This window comes from Nicotiana tomentosiformis, chromosome 2, assembly GCF_000390325.3.
Source record: "Nicotiana tomentosiformis chromosome 2, ASM39032v3, whole genome shotgun sequence".
NCBI lineage: Eukaryota > Viridiplantae > Streptophyta > Magnoliopsida > Solanales > Solanaceae > Nicotiana > Nicotiana tomentosiformis.
The window spans coordinates 119,714,305-119,734,499 of NC_090813.1; the positions used below are offsets into that span (position 1 = coordinate 119,714,305).

At 39.1% G+C, this 20,195-nt stretch overlaps 1 long non-coding RNA gene across 1 annotated transcript; it reads right to left on the bottom strand.

The window, feature by feature from the left end:
• Positions 1-6,164: 6,164 nt before the first annotated feature.
• Positions 6,165-8,771, bottom strand: LOC117280901 (uncharacterized). Its single transcript, XR_004511490.2, has 2 exons — positions 8,555-8,771; positions 6,165-7,544 (listed from the first exon to the last, which is right to left on the bottom strand). It is a non-coding gene; the product is annotated as an uncharacterized lncRNA (long non-coding RNA).
• Positions 8,772-20,195: the final 11,424 nt, after the last annotated feature.

Here is a 20,195-nt window from a genome sequence, read left to right on the forward strand (position 1 = left end):
GAGATTCATATTCTCCACCCCTATCACTTCTAACCGTTTTGATCTTTTTATTCAATTGATTCTCCACTTCATTCTTGTATTGCTTAAATACTTCAATTGCTTCATCCTTACTATTAAGCAAATAAACATAACAATATCGAGTGCAATCATCAATAAAAGTAATAAAATACTTTTTTCCACCTCGTGATAGTGTCGACTTCATATCACAAATGTCAGTATGAATTAAGTCTAAAGGATTTGAATTCCTTTCAATAGACTTATAAGGATGTTTTACAAACTTAGACTCAACACATATTTGACATTTTGATTTATTACACTCGAATTTAGGCAATACTTCTAAATTAATTAACTTCCGTAAGGTTTTGTAATTGACATGTCCTAAACGAATATGCCATAAATCATTTGACTCCAATAAATAAGAAGAAGCTGAAATTTTATTCATACTGTCAGCAACTATTACATTTAGTTTGAAGAGGCCCTCTGTGAGGTAGCCCTTTCCAACATACATTTCATTCTTGCTTACAACAACTTTATCAGAAATAAATACACATTTGAATCCATTCTTAACAAGCAAAGAAGTAGAAACTAAATTCTTCCTAATAGTAGGAACATGAAGAACGTTGTTGAGCGTTAACACCTTGTCGGAAGTCATCTTCAGGAATATCTTCCCATAACCTTCAATCTTAGCTGTTGCAGTATTTTTCATGGAAAGCTCTTCTTCGGGACCAGCAGTAGAGTAAGTCGCAAATGCTTCCTTGACAGCAAAAACATGTCGAGTGGCTCCAGAATCAATCCACCACTCTTTCGGATTTCTAACTAGGTTGCATTCCGAAAGCATTGCACATAGATCATCAATGTCATCATTCTTATCCACTATGTTAGCCTGTCCCTTCTTCTTATTCTTTTTCGGGAGAGGACAATCAGGGGCTTTGTGACCGATTTTTCCACAATTGTAGCAGTTGTCCTTGAATTTCTTTTTGTTCTGCTCCTTAGTCTGTCCAGAAGACCTCTTTCTCTTCTTACTTTTTGGAGCAATCTCCTCAACGATATTAGCTCCCATAATCGTTGAATTTCTACGAGAATTCTTCTTGGCTGTTTTGTTGTCTTCCTCAATCTTGAGACGAATCATAAGATCTTCCAACTTCATTTCTTTGCGCTTGTGCTTAAGATAGTTCTTGAAATCTCTCCACGAAGGAGGCAATTTTTCAATCATTGCAGCCACTTGAAATGCTTTATTTACGACCATACCTTCAGCAATAAGGTCATGAAAAATAAGTTGAAGCTCCTGAACTTGGGTTCCAACAGTTTTGCTGTCTATCATTTTATAGTCTAGAAACTTGGCAACCACGAACTTCTTCAAGCATGCATCTTCAATCTTGTACTTCTTCTCAAGTACGTCCCATAATTCTTTCGAAGTATTCATCGCACTGTACACATTTTACAAGTCATCCTCTAAAGCGCTTAAGATATAGCCTTTGCAAAGAAAATCTGCTTGCTTCCACGCCTCAACAATCATAAATTTCTCGTTGTCCGGCATGTCCGCAGCATGCACTGAAGGTTCTTCACTAGTGAATTTCTGCATACCAAGTGTGGTAAGCCAGAAGAATACCCTTTGCTGCCATTCTTTGAAGTTGGCTCCGGAAAATTTTTCCGATTTCTCTGCCAGTGGAACAGCAGTCCGGCTTGACGAGGCTATCGTCGTTGCCGCAACAGTCGCAGAAGAATTTTCGTTATCAATTGTCATTTCTCACTGTAAACAACAGAAGAATTCAATTAATGCAAAACCAGAACAGTAAACAATACTTTTATTAACAAAAAAAATAGTATGTATAATAAATAAAACCAAAGTTTTTTATATACTGTTTCACAGAAAACGATGAAATTTTTATGTTCTTCAAATCGTTTTATGAATTTCAATACTCTCATGAAGTTTGTTATATCTTCAAATCAGAATAGTAAAATTCAGAAGGAGTAGAAAATCACACAGGTTTTAATCTCTACAAACAAAATATAAAATATAATAAAATAATTTTCCTTAAGATTGTTATAAATCTGTATTGTTGTAATAAACAATTAAACTTTTTGAAATATATAAACAAAACAGAAAGTTAGTAATACTTGTTTAACGAAATAAATTCTGAAAAAACAGTATAGGAATATATCGAGCCCACTGAATACACAGTGTGTCCTTAAGGAAATTATTCCCCTTAAGTACCCGAAGTGCTGGAATATATCCTCCTAGGATAGAACGATTTAACTCACCGGAGTGTTGGTACCAAAACGCCGGTGAACAGCGAGCCACTCGAAGGCTGTAAAAACACACTGAAATTTTTGTGCAGAAGAAGAAGAAGAAGAAGATCAGATTTTTTCGTAAGGAAAGATTCTGGGATTCAAACTCTATTTATCGAGTTGCTGGCATTGTTTCTGAAAAGGTTTGCTACCTTTCAAAAACAGCCATGGCTATTGGAACAGGGCTATTTGAAATATTGTGGGAAAATGGATTTAAAATAATCCGGGAAAGAAAACGGGTCTAATCGGACTGGGTCGCGGGTCATGGGTTATTCCGGATTGACCAAACCGAAGTCGAGCGAGCGACGACGGCGCGAGACTTGCCTTCTTCTTAACTCTTTAAGAGCTAGAAGAAGAGCAATTATATATATACCCATCAAATGCCTTTTTTTCCTCCAATATGGGACAATGTTCCTTTGCCAAGGAGGGAAACTCAAATATTTCATTTTTACTCCATTTCCCATTCACCCTCTTTAAGTTACACAAGCTTAAAATCCCAACAGAAACTCACACAAACATCATCTTACTGTTGCAGACAAATATTCATTTAAATAAACTTTGCTTTTAGATTAATGAAGTACAATACTAAGATGGTATGGTGCAGATACAAAAAGCAGAAACGCTGGCCAGCGATCCTATTATATCTGTAAGGAACCCAAAAAGTACAGCATTATATCAAAATCCAAAGCAAAATCAGCATTGCCCCAAATTTTAGATTTCGACTTAGAGCACCATGAGCAGGACCGTCAAAATTTTGCATTTGGGAAGTTTATTATTGAACCTCTACATTATTAATCTAAAATACCTTTTAAGGACTTGTGATGCCGATGTTTGATTAATTGAAATCTCAAATCTTAGGGCAAAAATAGGATAAATTTGAGATTTTCCTATAGCTCAATCTAAAAAGAACACAAAAATAAAGAATTTTTGACCTTCTTATCCCGTGTTGTCTCATTTTATTTTGACTGAATCATATGAAAAGAAACTTTATAACAACCTACAAACAGCATTTCATTCGAAATTACGAATTTAAAATGCTAACCAATGCAAAGACTGGAACTAAACAATTTGAACACCCACATTCTTGCAGTCATCTTCCTCTCTATTTGAACTAAATCTGTGGCTGTGGCCGTTATACAGTCACTTTATGTTTTGCAGATTAATAGCTGCAAGTGATGTTGCTCAACAGAAAAAGAGATGGAAACTAAACGCCACATAACATGTCTCATGACGCAGTGGATGTAAACCCTTCTTTTGTCTGATTACCTTTTATGTTACATTTCCTTATCTGCATAGACCAGTCATATATCCAGTCTAACGAAATGATCGTTTGAGTCTTAACAAAATATAGTCTTGCCTTTGAAGTGTTTCTATGTCTGATTTGAAATATAGCTTGAGCAAAAAGGAAAAAAGGGAAACAAAAAATTGATGTTTGCTTTAAGCCCACTAGTGAAATCTTAGCATTATCACAGTAGAATGGACGCGGAAATTTGAACATAACCATCAAAAATTAATGGTAAAATATTGTTTACAGTGCATAAAGCTATGGTAGTACCTCTAAATTAGGCCAAGAAGTCATCTCTTGTGCCAGCATCCGCAAAGATACAATCTTCAGCTACTTTTCCTTCATTAATCTTCAACAAAGAGAATGAAAGGATTTAGCTAGGCTTTGGAAAATACTATTCAGACTTTGCTTCCAACATCAAAAAACACTTCAAAAACTACCCAAAACTTTTTTTCCTTGAACTGGTTACTGCTAGTAATTAAGGACCTTTTAGAATTTATAACAGATTGTAATATTTAAGAACTAGGGAATCTATACCAAATAGAAACAACTAACCAGGTTTACCCTGTTAAGGCAAGCCGAGTATTTATATATTGCCAACCATATAACAATCATTCAGAACTATGGCGGCCAGAATAGCAAAGGAAAAGAAAATCCATTGCTGCTCCTTCCATCACTTTTTTACATGAGATATAGTTTATTTTCAAGATGTCCTAATATAATAAAGCTGTAATGGGCATGTACGCGACGATCAACACATCTTTGCCAGCTGCCTGTGATAGGAAAAAGAAAACTTGATCAAATAGATAGTTTGTGCGGGGCATTTCCCAGCCCGCCTTTGATCTTTCCCTTGCTGTGTAGGTAAAGCTAAACGATGCAAGCAGGCCCATTATATACAACTTGAAAATGCAGAGTGAGATTCATTGGAACCAGTTTTATCCAATCATCAGGTCTGAGAGGAAGTATCTTGCATTAGTACAAACTGTTTTCTCCAAAGGTTGTCAATTTGTCATGTATCGTCAGGCAACAAGTATTTCACCACTACAGTTTTCAAATTTAATCTTCTCCTTTGCCAATTATCATAGAATATCAGTGCTTCATTAAACAATCTTTGAACAATCAGGAAATTATTAATTCTCATACAGTTTCAATTTAGGGCTAAGATTTTCATCCAGCTTTTCTAACAAAAACATTACCTCTGAAAGTCATTGATTGCAACACATCACAAGCACATAATATCACCAAAAACAATAAATTTCCCTCTGATATCTAGTTTTCTAAAACATTTAAAACCACTTCTAATTCTATCAGTAAGTATCTCAGAGAGAAGTCAATAAGAACTCCCAGACATCTAAAGCATCTTTGAGCATCATCTCTCCTCCTTGAGGACTTGATAAGTGTTGTCCCATTAAATGATAGGTTACTTAATTCCAAATTTTCCTTGATTCAACTAGTAGGTATACAGATCATCTTGCGGACATTTGTAACCAAAAGGACCTGCTAGGTTATCAATGTTTCACCATGTTTACTACCATAATAAGTAAAAGTAATGAAATGAATTGTCCATTTCTAAGAATTTACTTGCTACAGGCAGCAGCAGAATACAAAGGGATGCCCTTAGGGTGTATTAACATGTACACAGCCCTTCTGAGTCACATTCCCGATTAGTCTCTTAACAATGAAGCGTCTACATAAATACATAACGGAAGCACTTTGTTGTCTTTACCGTACTATTTCCATCCTTTCCAACATAAACGACATTCTTTTTATCCAAAACGTTTGACACCATTCCACTGGTAATATAATTTTATAGTACCATTTTTGCAAGTTCTAAAATTTCAATTTTTTTTTTTAATGAGGGACAGGCCATTCATAAACCTACTAGTCAAATACCACACCTTCCACAAATTAAACGGATCTTTCTTAATGATCATAAAGCCTATGTAATCCAAAAGAAAGGGGTAAATCCCTTCTCAAAAGAGTTTTTTGAAAAGTAAAACGTTGGTACTTAACGGCAGGAGAACAATGCATTGCAAACTCATAGAATGTAACACTTAATGCAACTCTAGGCCGGCCTGTTCCTCTTCTTGACATCAGACATGGCGACCTTGAGACTCCTGTTTCACAGCACTCAACCTTGCAAATAAAAGTACATGGTAATGTCTGATTTGCTTATAACAAAATATCCCTCATAATTACTGCAGAGAAAATAGCTTTACACTTAAATTTTTAATTTAACAATGCTGAAACATGCAGTTTCAATAAGGTAAGTTATACCTTCAGAACCAAAAAAATTGATTCCACAAGCAGCAAACCAGGAATGCATTTCACAAGCAGCTAGATGAGTCAATAAGCCATATGATTTGGTATACACTGATGATGTAAGGCATGTGTAGAGCAGTGACTTACTTCTTCCAGTGCATCAGCTAAGTCGTCCCTTGTTGGAGCATTTTCATCATCAAGGCCAAGCAGCCTCCTCCGCTCAACATCTCTTGGGTCTTCAATCATTATAGTTAACTTAACCTCCAATAATCCCAAAATAACAGGGGGAAGTCAATGTTAACATAAATCAATTGAGAAACAAATTGACTTTTGTGTTACCTGTTTTGGCAAAATAATTAAGACAGCCCATAAGGTTCTAAACTAGCAGAGCCACATTATAATAGCAACTCGAGAGAAAGAAATTGCAGTTAAAATGTAATGCACCAATCTATATGACAACAACCAGTGTAATTACACAAGTGGGTTCTGGGGAGGCTAGTATGCATGCAAACCTTACCTCTGCTTTGTGAAAGTAGAGAGGTTGTTTCCGGTAAACCCTCGGCTCAAGGAAAGGAGGAAAAAAAAAAGGAAGCAGTAGCAACCAACTGTAACAACAACAAGATAATAAGATAACTGAAGCGAACGAAACAACAGGTAGTAATACAAATATAAGAATAAAGAAATACAAGAATAATATTAATACTACCGGTTAAACTATATATATCATTGGACGTCTCAAAAATGTTTCCCCCCATTCTACTAATAATATAATAATACAACTTAAATTACCATGATTTCAAATTCATTTGCCCCAGGGGTTTGGTTTAATGGTAAGAGTGCAGCATGTGATGTGTGAGTTAGGCGCACGCCACGATTTTGAATCATGTCGGAGACAAAAACGTGGTATTTTAGCGGAGAAAGGATAGAGGTGCGGGGCTCATTATCCAACCGAATTTCGAGCATTTCATGTTATCAAAAAGAAAGTTCATTTAAATTCAAAATTTAAGTTTTGATGTAATGCTTTTTCTAAAAGCTAAAATTACAGCCATTATTTTAATATTGTCTTCACTCCTACTAATGTACTTCTTTTACATACAAAACGGTATGCATGGAGTATATACACTAGTCAAATTAACTGCGAGCTCAGTCAAATTGTGTCAAATAAAATGAGACTAAGGGGATGTGCAGCCAAACATTTGAGTGATATTCAGAGGTGAAAGAAGCAACTGGAAAGGGCAATCATGTTAAAGAAACACGTATCAAAAGATACTCATCAAGTTAATTAGGGGCAATCAGGCAATGGAAATGATGGCGAGATAGTAAACGAGATACTAAACTCGTTTGACTTGGGCGACGTGTTCAAGGGCCTCAGTATCTGCAGAGGAGGTGATAGCTTCAGTTTCTTCCTCGTTGCTCACTTAGCTTGTATGAAACAAACAGAGGTCCCATGCCTTTGCCACTGCTTCTGCTGCGTAAAATGCCCGCATTGGAGAAACTGGCGAGGGCGTTCTTTATCAAAGAGTAGGACATGAACCGGACTGCCTGAGGATGAAACCACTGGAAGGAATGGCAATGCAGGAGTTTCGAGGCCATTGCCGTGCGCTTATTGCAGAGAGAAAACGAACCATTGCTCGCTTGGTGTGATATGTACGTATGTTCCACACAACTCAAGAAGCAAACAAAGCAAAAGGCCTCATTTTGTGCCGAGCTGAAAACTTTGTTATGCCAGCTTTTCAAAAATGTTTGCAAGGGTACCCACTTTACCATCAACTTCATATTTATCGGGTCTCAAATTAAAAAAAAAATTAATCTGAAGTGAAAAAATTACACTTCAAATGCACTTAAGGCCAAATTGGTTTGAAGTGCGACCAATGATTTCATGCACTTAAGGCTAATAAGTCTAAAGTAAAATATTGTACTTCAGATGCACTTAAGGCCAATAAGGCTGAAGTAAAAAATTGTATTTCATGTGCACTTAAGGCCAAAAAATCTGAAATGCAACAAACATTTTCATTCACTTAAGACCAATAAGTCTGAAGTGAAAATTTATACTTCAGATGCACTTAAGGCCAAATAGGTGTGAAGTGTAACCAATGGTTTCATGCGGTTAAGGTCAATAAGTCTAAAGTGAAAAATTGCACTTCAGATGTACTTAGGGCCAAAAGGTCTGAAGTGCAACAAACGTTTTGCTACATTTAAGGCCAATAAGTCTGAAGTGAAAAATTGCACTTCAGATGCACTTAAGGCCAAAAGGTCTGAAGTTAACAAACGTTTTGCTACACTTAAGGCCAATAAGTCTGAAGTGAAAAATTTCACTTCATATGCACTTAAGGCCAAAAGGACTGAAGTGCAACCAACGTTTTTATGCACTTAAGACTAAATAGGCATGAAGTACAAATTGTCCAGAAACAGAAATTTGTTCTTCGAATTACAACAATCCAATATACGATTTAATACCTAAATCTACTCCAATTGAGCTCAAATTTGAAACATAACCTTCAAATATCATCAGGAACAAACCTCAATCATCAATTTGTCAAAACAACAATAAATCTAATGAACTCATTTTGCAATTAAGAAAAAGAAGAAGAAGAAACCCTAAGCAATAGTAAAAAATAAGGTGTCATACTAAAAAATGGGTATAAGTTAAAAAAAATTTTAAAAGTGGTTATAAGTTAAATGGGGGCGACCAAATAAGACGCCCCGCGCAATTTTTACCTGAAAGAAGAGGGAATCGGTGAACATGGGGGGCGAGTCGCTCAATCTCAATTCACTCCAGCCCATTATATCACTTCACTATGGGCCAATCCAGGCTTAATGCACCCCTAACTAAGCTGGGCCATGGGAGCGAAAAGGGTCAGTTGTCCATTTCAGTCCATTTTCTGTTCAGCCCAGCTACAGGATTATGCATAAAAATGAAGAATTAACTAAAATAGCCGTTTATCCAACCATTTTAAACTAAAAATAGCGGTGGATATATAATAGATGCATAATTTATGTATTATATATATATATAATTGTATATAATTTATGTATATGACTAAAAAAAGTAAACAATGCATATGACTTGCTATTTGTATAAACATCCCCATACAAATTGTGCGAAGTATGCCCCAATAAGGTTAGTCTTATCTGAATGTCCCAATAATCGGCGATATTTAATAAATGGACTCCACTTCTTTTCCTTGTGTGCCAAATAGCATAATTTCCCCTTTAGCTCCTTCTCATCTCTTCTTCTTCACCAAAAATACCATAATTCTTCATATTTGGAAGATTAAAATTCTTGTTTGGGGTTTGAAATTCGAAGTTAATGGTTAATTACTATTAAATCGTTTGAGTGTTGAAAATTTTTAGTCTAAATACTGATTTAGTGGGCGTTTGGACATAAGAATTGTAAAATTCCAAAAATAAGTGGAAAAAAAAAAATTCAAGTGAAAATGGTATTTGAAAATTAGAGTTGTATTTGGACATAAATATAATTTTGGGTTGTTTTTGAATTTTTATGAGTGATCTGAGTGAAAATTTTGAAAAACAACTTTTCGTAGTTTTTCAAATTTTCGAAAAATTTCAAAAGTTCATGAAAATTAAACTTCTTATGGCCAAAAACTGATTTTGAAAAAAAAATCTAAAAAATGTGAAAACAAAATTCATGGCCAAACGGTCTCTTAATATTTACTTTATAAATCTCAAAACGTCATTATTGGTCCTTAAAAAGTATTGAAGAAGACACAATGGGTCTTCTTAATTTGGTGTTATTTTGACTAAATTGATGATTAAAAATTATTTGTGTTAATATTTAGGGGCTTTGTTTTAAATTTGAGATCACTTAGAGAAGATTTGGCATGGTTTGATCAAAACTGAAATTACGAATTCAAAGAACATTTTGTTAAACAATACATAAAAATTATGCCAATCGGAAAGATTTCGATGAATAATTTAACAGATAAGTCAATCAGAGATAATACAAAGTTATGTCAATCTGGTATAGTTTGGTAAATAATTGAACAAGCGCAAATTATAAATCGGGTAGAGTTTGTGAACAATTAGGTAGAGTAAATATTTTTTACTCTACATTAAAAAACATAGATAATATTTAAAAACTAGCCCCTTCTTCATGTCAATCACCCGGATCATGCTCCGAAATCCTTTTCTTCTATAAGCTCATTAGGGTGGACATAGCTCCATCTGCGACTTTACAAAGTTGTACGACGTGACGTGGGGGAATCGAATAAAAGAACTGGTGAGCAGCTGAGATTTGAGGATGGAGATGCTATGCGCCTATGCGTAGATGCGGTACGAAAAGAGTAACCATCAAAGGTTGAAAATGGTCATAGGTACACCTTTTCTTTCACTAAATGGGACTTGGATAATATTTATGTACCTCATTGTACTATGCAATCTTCAAAAGCTTTACTCACCTTCCTTGCAAGATCAATTCAATAGCTGGAAACACAAGCAGGTCGGAGCTAGAATACAGGTTCGGTCGAATTTAATAGTTTTAATTCAAATTTTATATTGTCTTAAAAATTTATTGAATATATATAAATTATTAATTTAAAATCAAGTAACTTAAATAGATTAAAATTCTAAATCCATCAACTTAAATTCCGGTTCCACCTCTGAGGCTCTGAAATACAAAACAAAGTGTCACATCAAGAAAGGAAGCTGCAGAGAATCCATTAAGCACGGCTGAGGGGTTCATAACCCAGCCGCACATTTGGGCATATAGCAAACGGGCGTGCATGTTCTTTTGCACAAAGGACTCGCGGTCATCACCGCACCCTACATTATACACTGCATATCTCATGTCTTCAAACCAAACATTTAATTAGCGGCAATACATCACTCTTGTACCGAACCTAAATATTTATATATCGAGAAAATGAGAATTTGTAATTGGAACATATTCCATTCATACTCCTTAATTCGAACCTATCTGGATTAGTGAATTAAAAGCAATTGATAAGCATCAAATACTAAAAATGCACTTTTAACTGCGGTAACTGGAAATACTACTTAATAAGCATTCTTGCTGATACCTTTGTGTTTTTGTGTTTGATGAGTTGTGTTTGAAATGACAGTTTTGGACAATATTATACCTTCAACTGTACGATAGAACAATTACATGGATCTTTATATCGTGAAACTTGCGATTTTACATTGGTCAGGGAAGTGGGAACTGCATTCCTTTGCTGTCTACTGATGACATTGGTACTATGCCGGTGGATCCATGTTTTTAAATTTACGTTCTCGTAGGGACCTCAAATAAATATACAATAAATAAATAAATTTTCAATTAAATATTTATAAATATTTAATGAATTTTTTAATACATATATAAAAAGCATATGTAAAAGCTAGTGGGTTAATGTGAATCACAACTATTAGCTAGATCTGCTCCTATTCAAATATATATTTGATAAATGAAAGAAGATCAACTATAAATTGAGCATAATCTCTCTCATAGTCTCATCGATCTATGATTGATGCTTAAACATTTATAAATGAGGATGAGGACTGACGTTGCCTTGGGGGGCACTGAGGTCTCTCTTCTTCTTTCTTTGCTATCAAACCTTTTGGATATTATTGGTCTGGACTCAACTCATCACTCACTAATTAACATAATTATGGTGTGAGATACGTCACTTCCACTCTACCATTTGTTTAATACTAAATCCAATTTCTCTCTAGCAAGAAACAAAAGATAAATAAAATACTTACAAAGATGAAGTGACGCGAGCATAATCAATGTTTCATTTAGTAATCAAATCCTATTAAATACACTATGCTTCTGAATTCAGATATCTCCCGCAAGTTGAACGCGTTCCAATTCTATCATATAAATTATGTATGCGGATGTGGTAAATCCGTAACTACATGTTTTGTTTACATTCAAAATCGGATAACAATTGAATTTATAAGTGATTTTAAAGATACATGATTTGACTTGATATAAAATGACAAATTAGATTGCAATTGAAATAAATAATAAAAAAGTAAACGCAAACCACACGAATTGAACTGTCTTAGCCCTAAAGAATTAATCACCCTCGAACCAGGTACTTCGATCGATATCAAGACAGAAGAAATAAGAGCTTTAAAGAGAGTAGTAAGAAATTAAAGAGAATAATAATGTATTGCTTTGGGATGCGTGTTACAATGTGTTCAATAAATTATCATACCCCATATATATAGTAGAGGAGTCATACTTTAGATATAATTCTATAAAAGGTAAAAAATCTCTTGATTTGTTGATTGTCGGTTCCTTATCGATACGTGCCAAGATTCCTGCCGTAATATCCGACCGTTACGGATATTTCAGCCTTCTGCTGGTTATGCTAACAATGTTTCTACGAGCTCGATCGGGGCTAAGGTCGACTCCGGGATTACGGACTCAATATTTTCGAAGGCAGGCATTCTGACCCCGGGTTCTAGATCGGCGGGACTCGGGGTCAATCTTCAATCTTTGGTCATATGTTCCGATCCTATCATACCATGTCGTAGGCGAGCTCGATTTCGACCGTATACAGATAGTCCTCTCGTTTTTTGGAGAGTAGACGACGAGAAACGACATGAGCTTCTGATACTTACTTTGATACCCCGCGACAGAAACAACAAAACAGTCGAAACGTCTCGTCAGTCAAGTCATAATGGCATTAAATGCTTGTTAGTTGCCGGTCGGCCACACCTAGATGTGAACCGTCACTGGAAAACTATAAATACTGCCTCATTTGTTCATTCAAACTTTACATTCAAACCTTCTACCCTCGTTCCTAAGAAATTTCAATACTTCCAAGCACTCATATTCTCGTTACTTTGAGTATTTCCTCTCTATAAAAAAATGGCGAAAACTTCCGAAACCGTTCCCCAAAAAGAAACTCATTCTACCTCGCGGCCGGCTACCGAAGAGACTGCTTCACGTACTGCTGTCGAGGAACCAGCACCAGAACCTCTTCTAAAAATATTCATCCCGGGGGGATGCCCGGTCAATGCTGACTTTAAAGTTGAAAAGCCCTCTTCTGTACCAGGACGGTGTAAGGAGGTCTCGAGGTACATCTGCTCGATCATCAAGGATATTCTCTCCGAGGTCAAAAAAGATTGTAACTGGGCTGACAAACATGTGGTGGTTCTCGAACCTGATGAAGCCATCACCACCCACGTCGAGGAATTTTTAAGTGTTTACACTTATCCCTTCACGTTGGGCCCCTGGGACCCGGTTATCGTCGATTTTTGTAAAAGATACGAGGTAACTCTCGGTCAAATTCACCCTTCTTTCTGGAGGATCGTAGTCGTCCTCCGTTTCTTTGTGAGCAAGATCGAAGGGTGCCTTTTCACGATCGACCACCTTATGCAATTATACAGTCCACGACTCTACCGGGGAGGACTGATCAAGCTCGCTCGTCGGGCTAGTAAAGTCGCTTTCTCGAGTATAGATGAAGATAGGGATCGAAGTTGGCTAGGCCGTTTTGTCCGAGTGAGGACTTCGAACTTGATCTCGGCCGAGCACATGTCATTTCCTGAGAAGTGGAACATAAAACGTAAGTATATAATTTTGCTTCCAAGGATTGTTTTCCCTTCCTTCTTATCGGTGTTCTGTGATGGTGCAGCTATTGCTCGGATACCGAACGCAATTTCTTAACTCAAGGAATGGGTCGGAGGCATCTGTTCACAAAGGCCTTATTACGAGCGCTCGTGGAGCGAGCTTTCAAAGGGTCGATATGAGGCCCGTTCGCACGATGAGATCTCTTTCATGACTAATTTTTGGTTTCCCTTTTGCACGACTAAATCCTCATTTATTTTATTTCTTTTTGTAGGTTTACCCAAGGATGTCCAAATAAGACCTCCATTCGGTAGTGACGATCTCCCCACTGAGTCCCCTACTCCTAAACAGGGTGAAGGAAAGAAGAGAAAAAGGGCTCTGAATTCTCCGAGTTCGGAGAAAAAGAAACCAAGGAGGAGGCTGATCCGCAAGCCAAAAGAAACCTCCAACTCCCGAATACCTGATTCAGACTCCCTCTACCGGCTCAGGGACGAGTCCGAAGAGGATGAAATTTTAGTGGCCCAGGAGCCATCGGTCCCTGAAGAATAGGCGTCAACCGAAGGGGGGACGATAGAGGCCAATCCCTTCCAAACTCAAGAGGTCGATGCATTAGTGAGGGTCGAGAACCCTTAAGACGCCAGTTCTTCTTCACCCGGTGTCGTCGATATAACGGGATCGCCATCGTTCACGGACTCAATGTTCGGTGAAGCTCAAGTGGTGAAGGAACGTTCAAATAAGGGGGTTCAAGGAGTGAATGATACCCTCCAAAGCGTTTTCGATGGCGTGGACTCTATTGACACGGAAGATGTCACCGAATCGGGTGATTTAGAAGTACCAAGAAGAAGCCCGCCCTCAGGGATAGGTAAGTCTGGCTCGAGCTCGAGATTGGTCAACCGATTCCTTGTCCCGAGTGTCGATCCTGGTCGGAAGCAGTCGATCGTTATCTCTGTTCTGGAGGACACCCGGGTCCTTTCCGCGCCTGTTAGGGTAGCTAGTTACCTCCGGTTCCTGGTGACTGAAGACGACCAGTCAAAGATGAACAAGGTGGAATCTCCATGCTTGTTCAACGAAGCACCACAAGCATTGAATCGGGTAAGGTGTTACCAAGCCTTTTCATTTTCCAGCTTTGGTTACTTAATTATCTTAATATTTTTCCTTGTATTCGCAGGCCTCGGTGCTTCACCACGAGACCTTCCTCCGATATCGAGAAGAACTGAGTCTCCTCGAGGCCGAAGCCAAAGAGCTTATTGAGAAGAGAGATATGTATAAATTTCTGAGTGAGCAATGCAAGGGGGAGGTTAAGAGCCTCTGAGCTGAGCTGGAGGTGGCTCGAAAGGATCATGCCAACTTGGTCGAGCAGGTAAAAATATTTAAGGTTAGTGACAAAGAGCTAAGCTCGGTGACTAACGGTCGACATCCGCAGGTCCAACAAATAATCGATCAGATCGATCAACTGTGAGGTGAGATGGATATTGTCAAGGCCGAGACCGACAAATGAAGGAGCATAATGGATGTTAGTTCATAATGCAAATAAATAAAACGAAACGAATGGGGTCATACCTTAGCAGTAGTATCGCTTCAAGTGAGCTATGTTCCAGTTGTTCGGTAGTTGTTCATCCTTCATCATTCCGAGTTTGTACGATCCTTTACAGGTGATCTCGATAAACTGATAAGGGTCTTCCCAGTTCGATCCCAACTTCTCTTCGTTCGGGTTTTGGGTGTTTATCGTAATATTCCTTGGTACAAGGTCCCCGACATTGAAGTGTCGAAGGTTGGCCCTTCGATTGTAATATCTCTTAATTCGCTACTTTTGGGTAGCCAATCGGACAAGGGTTGCTTCGCTCCTTTCATCCAATAGATCTAGGCTCGTGTTCATAGCATCGGCGTTTGCTTCCTTGGTTGAATATCGAAACCTGGGACTTGGTTCTCCGACTTCGACCGGTATTAGAGCTTCGGCGCCGTAAACCAGTGAGAACAGGGTGGCCCCGGTACTTGACTTCGAGGTCATTTGGTATGCCCATAAGACTTCGGGTATAATTTCCTTCCATTTTCCCTTGGCATCAACTAACCTCTTTTTGAGGTTTTGGAGTATGGTTTTGTTGGTCGATTTTGCTTGTCCGTTCCCATTAATATGGTAGGGTGTTGATAGGATCCTTTACATCATAAGATCTTCGAGAAACTTACTTACTTTGTTACTGATGAACTGTTTCCCGTTGTCGCACACGATCTCGATCGGCATTCCGAAGCGACATATGATATGGTCCCAAATGAAATCGATGACTTTTTTCTCCCTGACCTTTTCGTATGCCTGGGCTTCCACCCATTTAGAAAAATAGTCAGTCATAAATAATATAAATTGAGCCTTACCGAGTGCCCATGGAAGGGGGCCAACAATATTCATCCCCCACTTCATGGACGGCCATGGCAACAAAACTGAATGCAGTAGCTCCCCGGGCTGATGAATCATCGTAGTGTGTCTTTGAAATTCATCACATTTTCATATGAACTCCTTCGCATCTTTTTCCATATCGATCCAATAATAGTCGGCTCTGATAATTTTTCGAACCAATGATTCGGCGCCTGAATGATTTCCACAGGTACCTTCGTGGATTTCCCTCAAAACGTACTCGGTGTCCCCTGGTCCTAGACAAATTGCGAATGGGCCATCGAATGTCCTTCTGAACAGGGTTCCGTCTTCGAATAGGCTAAATCGGGCTGCCTTTGTACGTAGGGCTCTCGATTCCTTTGGATCCAACGACAGTTTTCTGGTCTTCAAGGCATTCTATATATTTATTTCTCCAGTTCCAAGTTAGGCTCATTGAGTTAATCTCGGCATGACCTTCTTTCACTACTGATCTCATAAGATGTACGACTGCCCCCGAGTTGAACTCGTCATCCTCGATCGATAACCTTAGGTTAACGAGGGCATCATCCTCACTGTTTTGATCCCAAGGTACGTGTTGCAAAGTCCATTCTTTGAATCAATGTAATGCTACCTGCAATTTATCCAGGTACCTTTGCATTCATTTTTCTCTGACCTCGAACGTCCCATTGACTTGGTTTACCTCAAGGAGGGAGTCGCACTTAGCTACAATTACCTCTGCCCCCAAACTTTTGGCTAGTTCGAGACCTGCAATCATGGCCTCATATTCGGCCTCATTGTTAGTCAATTTCACAATCCTAAGTAACTTAGTGCAACATGGAATCTTCGTGTGCACTTTTCGCCTGGCTTCTTTCGTGAAGAACCTAACTCATCTGAAGTTAAGAAAAAAATGAACCATAACACATATGGGGTAACACTGGAAGTATGGTTTTAGCTTTCTAGAGGCACTTAGCAAAGCGAGCGCCAACTTTTCTAGGTAAGGATACCTAGTTTCGGTCTCACCTAGGATCCTGCTAACATAGTAAATTGGAAATTGCGTACCTTGCTCTTCCCGGATTAGGACTCCACTTACCGCAATCTCTAATACTTCCAAGTACAAGTATAGTTGTTCGTCTATCTTCGGTGTATGGAGCAGCGGTGGGCTCGATAGATACCGCTTGAGTTTCTCCAAGTCTCGTTGGCACTTTGAGGTCCATGATAAGTTATTCTTCTTCTTCAATAGTGTGAAGAACTTGTGGCTCTTGTCGGAGGACCTCGAGATGAATCGCCCAAGGGCGGTTATGCGCCTGGTTAATCTTTGCACGACTTTCACATTTGTCCACAACCGTGATATCTTCGATGGCTTTGATCTTGTCGGGAATGATCTCGATTCCCCGGTTGGATACCATGAATCCGAGGAATTTACCTGACTCAACTCCAAACGCACATTTTTCCAGGTTTAGCTTCATATTGTATTTCTTCAATATGTTGTAGGTTTCCTACAGATACTTTAAATGGTCCTCTGCTCGCAAGGACTTAAACAACATATCATCCATATAAACCTCCATTGATTTTCCTAGTTGTTCCTCGAACATCCGATTAACTTGGCGTTGGTAAGTGGCACCGGCATTTTTTAACCCGTATGGTATCACGTTATAGCAGTAGGTGTCGTATTTAGTGATGAATGAGGTTTTTTCCTGATCACCCGGGTCCATTCGTATTTGGTTGTATCCGAAGTAGGCATCGAGAAAACTGAGGATCTCGTGGCCGGCCGTGGTATCGATCATACGATCGATGTTGGGAAAAGGGAAAGAGTCCTTGGGACATGCCTTATTCACATCATTATAGTCTACACACATTCTTAATTTATTCCCTTTTTAGGGACTACTACTACGTTCGCTAACCAATCCGGGTATTTAACCTCCCGAATATAACCTATTTTAAGGAGTTTAGATACCTCGTCCTTGATGAAAGCATGTTTGATCTCGGACTGGGGTCTCCTCTTCTGCTTCACCGGATGGGATTTCGGGTCCAAGCTTAGCTTTTGAGTGGTTATTTCCGGTGGGATCCCTGTCATATCAAGGCGGGACCAAGCGAAACAATCTATGTTAGTTATAAGAAATATAATGAGTTTTTTCCTGAGCTCGGGATTTAACCCCGTGCCCAGGTATATCTTTCGATCGGGTAGGTGTTCAACCAATATAACATGTTCCTACTCCTCGACTATCGATTTAGTGGTCAGAATCACCGGGGGCTATAAAAGGCTTGGGCACCCCGTAATCATAATCATCATCTTCATCATTCCCCTGTTTCTCCGATTGGGTCGGGGCTGGTGTCGGTAATTGCTATTTAGTTTCTGGCTTTGTGACCGAACTCGGTCCCTTTATCGTTGTAAGTGCGGATATCGGAATCGCCTCTTCGACCTCAAACATCTCCTTTGCGAGTGGCTGTTCTCCATAGATTGTTTTAGTTCCGCCTGGTGTTGGGAATTTTAACACTTGGTGCAGAGTTGAGGGTTCTGCTCTTATATTGTGGTACCATGGCCTTCCAAACAAAGTGTTGTACCTCATGTCTCCTTCGATTACATAAAACTTAGCTTCGTGGATGGTCCCGACAGTGTTCACCGGTAATGTTATCTCACCCTTAGTGGTTTCACATACCATGCTGAATCCGTTTTGAACTCGAACTGCAGGCACGATTTGATCTTGTAGACCAAGCTGTTCCATGACCCTCGATTGGATGATGTTGGCCGATCTACCTGGATCAGTTAACACACGTGTAACTTGAATTTTATTTACGAGTACATATATTACCAGTGCATCATTGTGGGGTTGTACGATCCCTTCCTCGTCCTCGTCATTGAAAGACAAGGTTCCTTCCGGTATGTAATCTCGAGTTCGTTTCTCCCTTGTAATGGACACTTTGGTGCATTTCAACATCGGTCCCTAAGGGACATCGACCCCACTAATGATCATGTTAATGACGCGTTGAGGTTCTTCTTATTCGGTCTGATTGTTAGAATCCCTATTCCTGAAATGATTTTTGGCTCGGTCGCTCAGGAATTCTCGAAGATGCCCGATGTTGAATAGTCGGGCTTCTTCCTCTATCAACTGTCGACAATCCTCCGTTATGTGTCCGTGAGTGTCGTGATATTTACATATCTGGTTAGGATCCCTTTGGGTTGGATCGGATTTTAGAGGTCGAGGCCATTTGGTATCTTTGATGTGTCCGATAGCTGATACAATGGCGGCAGAATCGACATTAAAGTTGTATTCTGATAACCTCAGTGCTTCTTTAGGCCCAATGGGCATATCGAAGCTGGTTTTGCTCATAAGTCCCCGGTTGCTCTGACCTCGGTCACTTCTCCTTTCGTTTCTCATAGAGTTCCGCCCGGACCCACTACTTCTTCGGTCTCCATTATACGGCTAGTACTGATCCCTGTTTGGTCTCGGTTCATGATCGATGTCTCTCTTGACTCTGTCGATGTTTCTAACGGGATAAAACAGACCCCGAAGGGACCCCGAGTTGATCATCTTCCACTCTGATCTTCGATTGATACCGGTTATGCACGTCGGCCCAAGTAACATCCAAATATTCTATCAGGTTTTGTTTTAACTAATGTAAAGCCACCGAGCTTCGAACATTGAGCCTTTGGGTGAAAGCTTGAACGATCCAATCATCAGCGACAGGTGGCAGGTCCAATCGTTCCATTTGAAATCGGGACACGAACTCTCTGAGCATCTCGTTATCCTTCTGTTTTACTTTGAAAAGGTCTGATTTTCTGGTTTCGACCTTGATGGCCCCGGCGTGTGCTTTCACGAAAGAATCCGCAAGCATAGCAAATGAATCAATAGAATTAGGAGGTACGTTATGATACCATATCCTAGCCCATTTTGACAGGGTCTCTCCGAACTTCTTCAATAGGACAGACTCGATCCCATCATCCTCCAAATGGTTCCCTTTGATGGCACATGTGTAAGAGGTTGCATCCTCATTTAGGCCAGTCGTTTCGTTATACTTAGCAATCTAGGGCATGCGAAATTTCTTAGGGATCGGCTTCGGACCCGCGATCGGAGGAAAAGGTTTTTGCACGAACTTCTTGGAATCCAGGCCTTTCAATATTGGCGGTGCTCCTGGAATTTGGTCAATCCTGGAATTGTAGGTCTCCACCTTTTTGTCATTAGTTTCGATTTTCTTCTCCCCTGATTTTATCCGCTTTGTCAGCTCTTCGAGCATCTTTATGATCTCGGGGTTAGCCCCCGATTCATGTTCATTTGACCTTTCTAAGATCGGTTCATCCCTGCGGGTGACTTCCCGGGGTGGCCCGGGTTCAACCCTACTTGGTGCACGACTTTGGTTCTGTAACTGAGCTATTGTCGCATGTTGAGCCTGCAACATTTCGAAGATCACCCGTAAACTGATCCTGTCTCCTCCAATATTTTGTGTGTTTTGAGTTG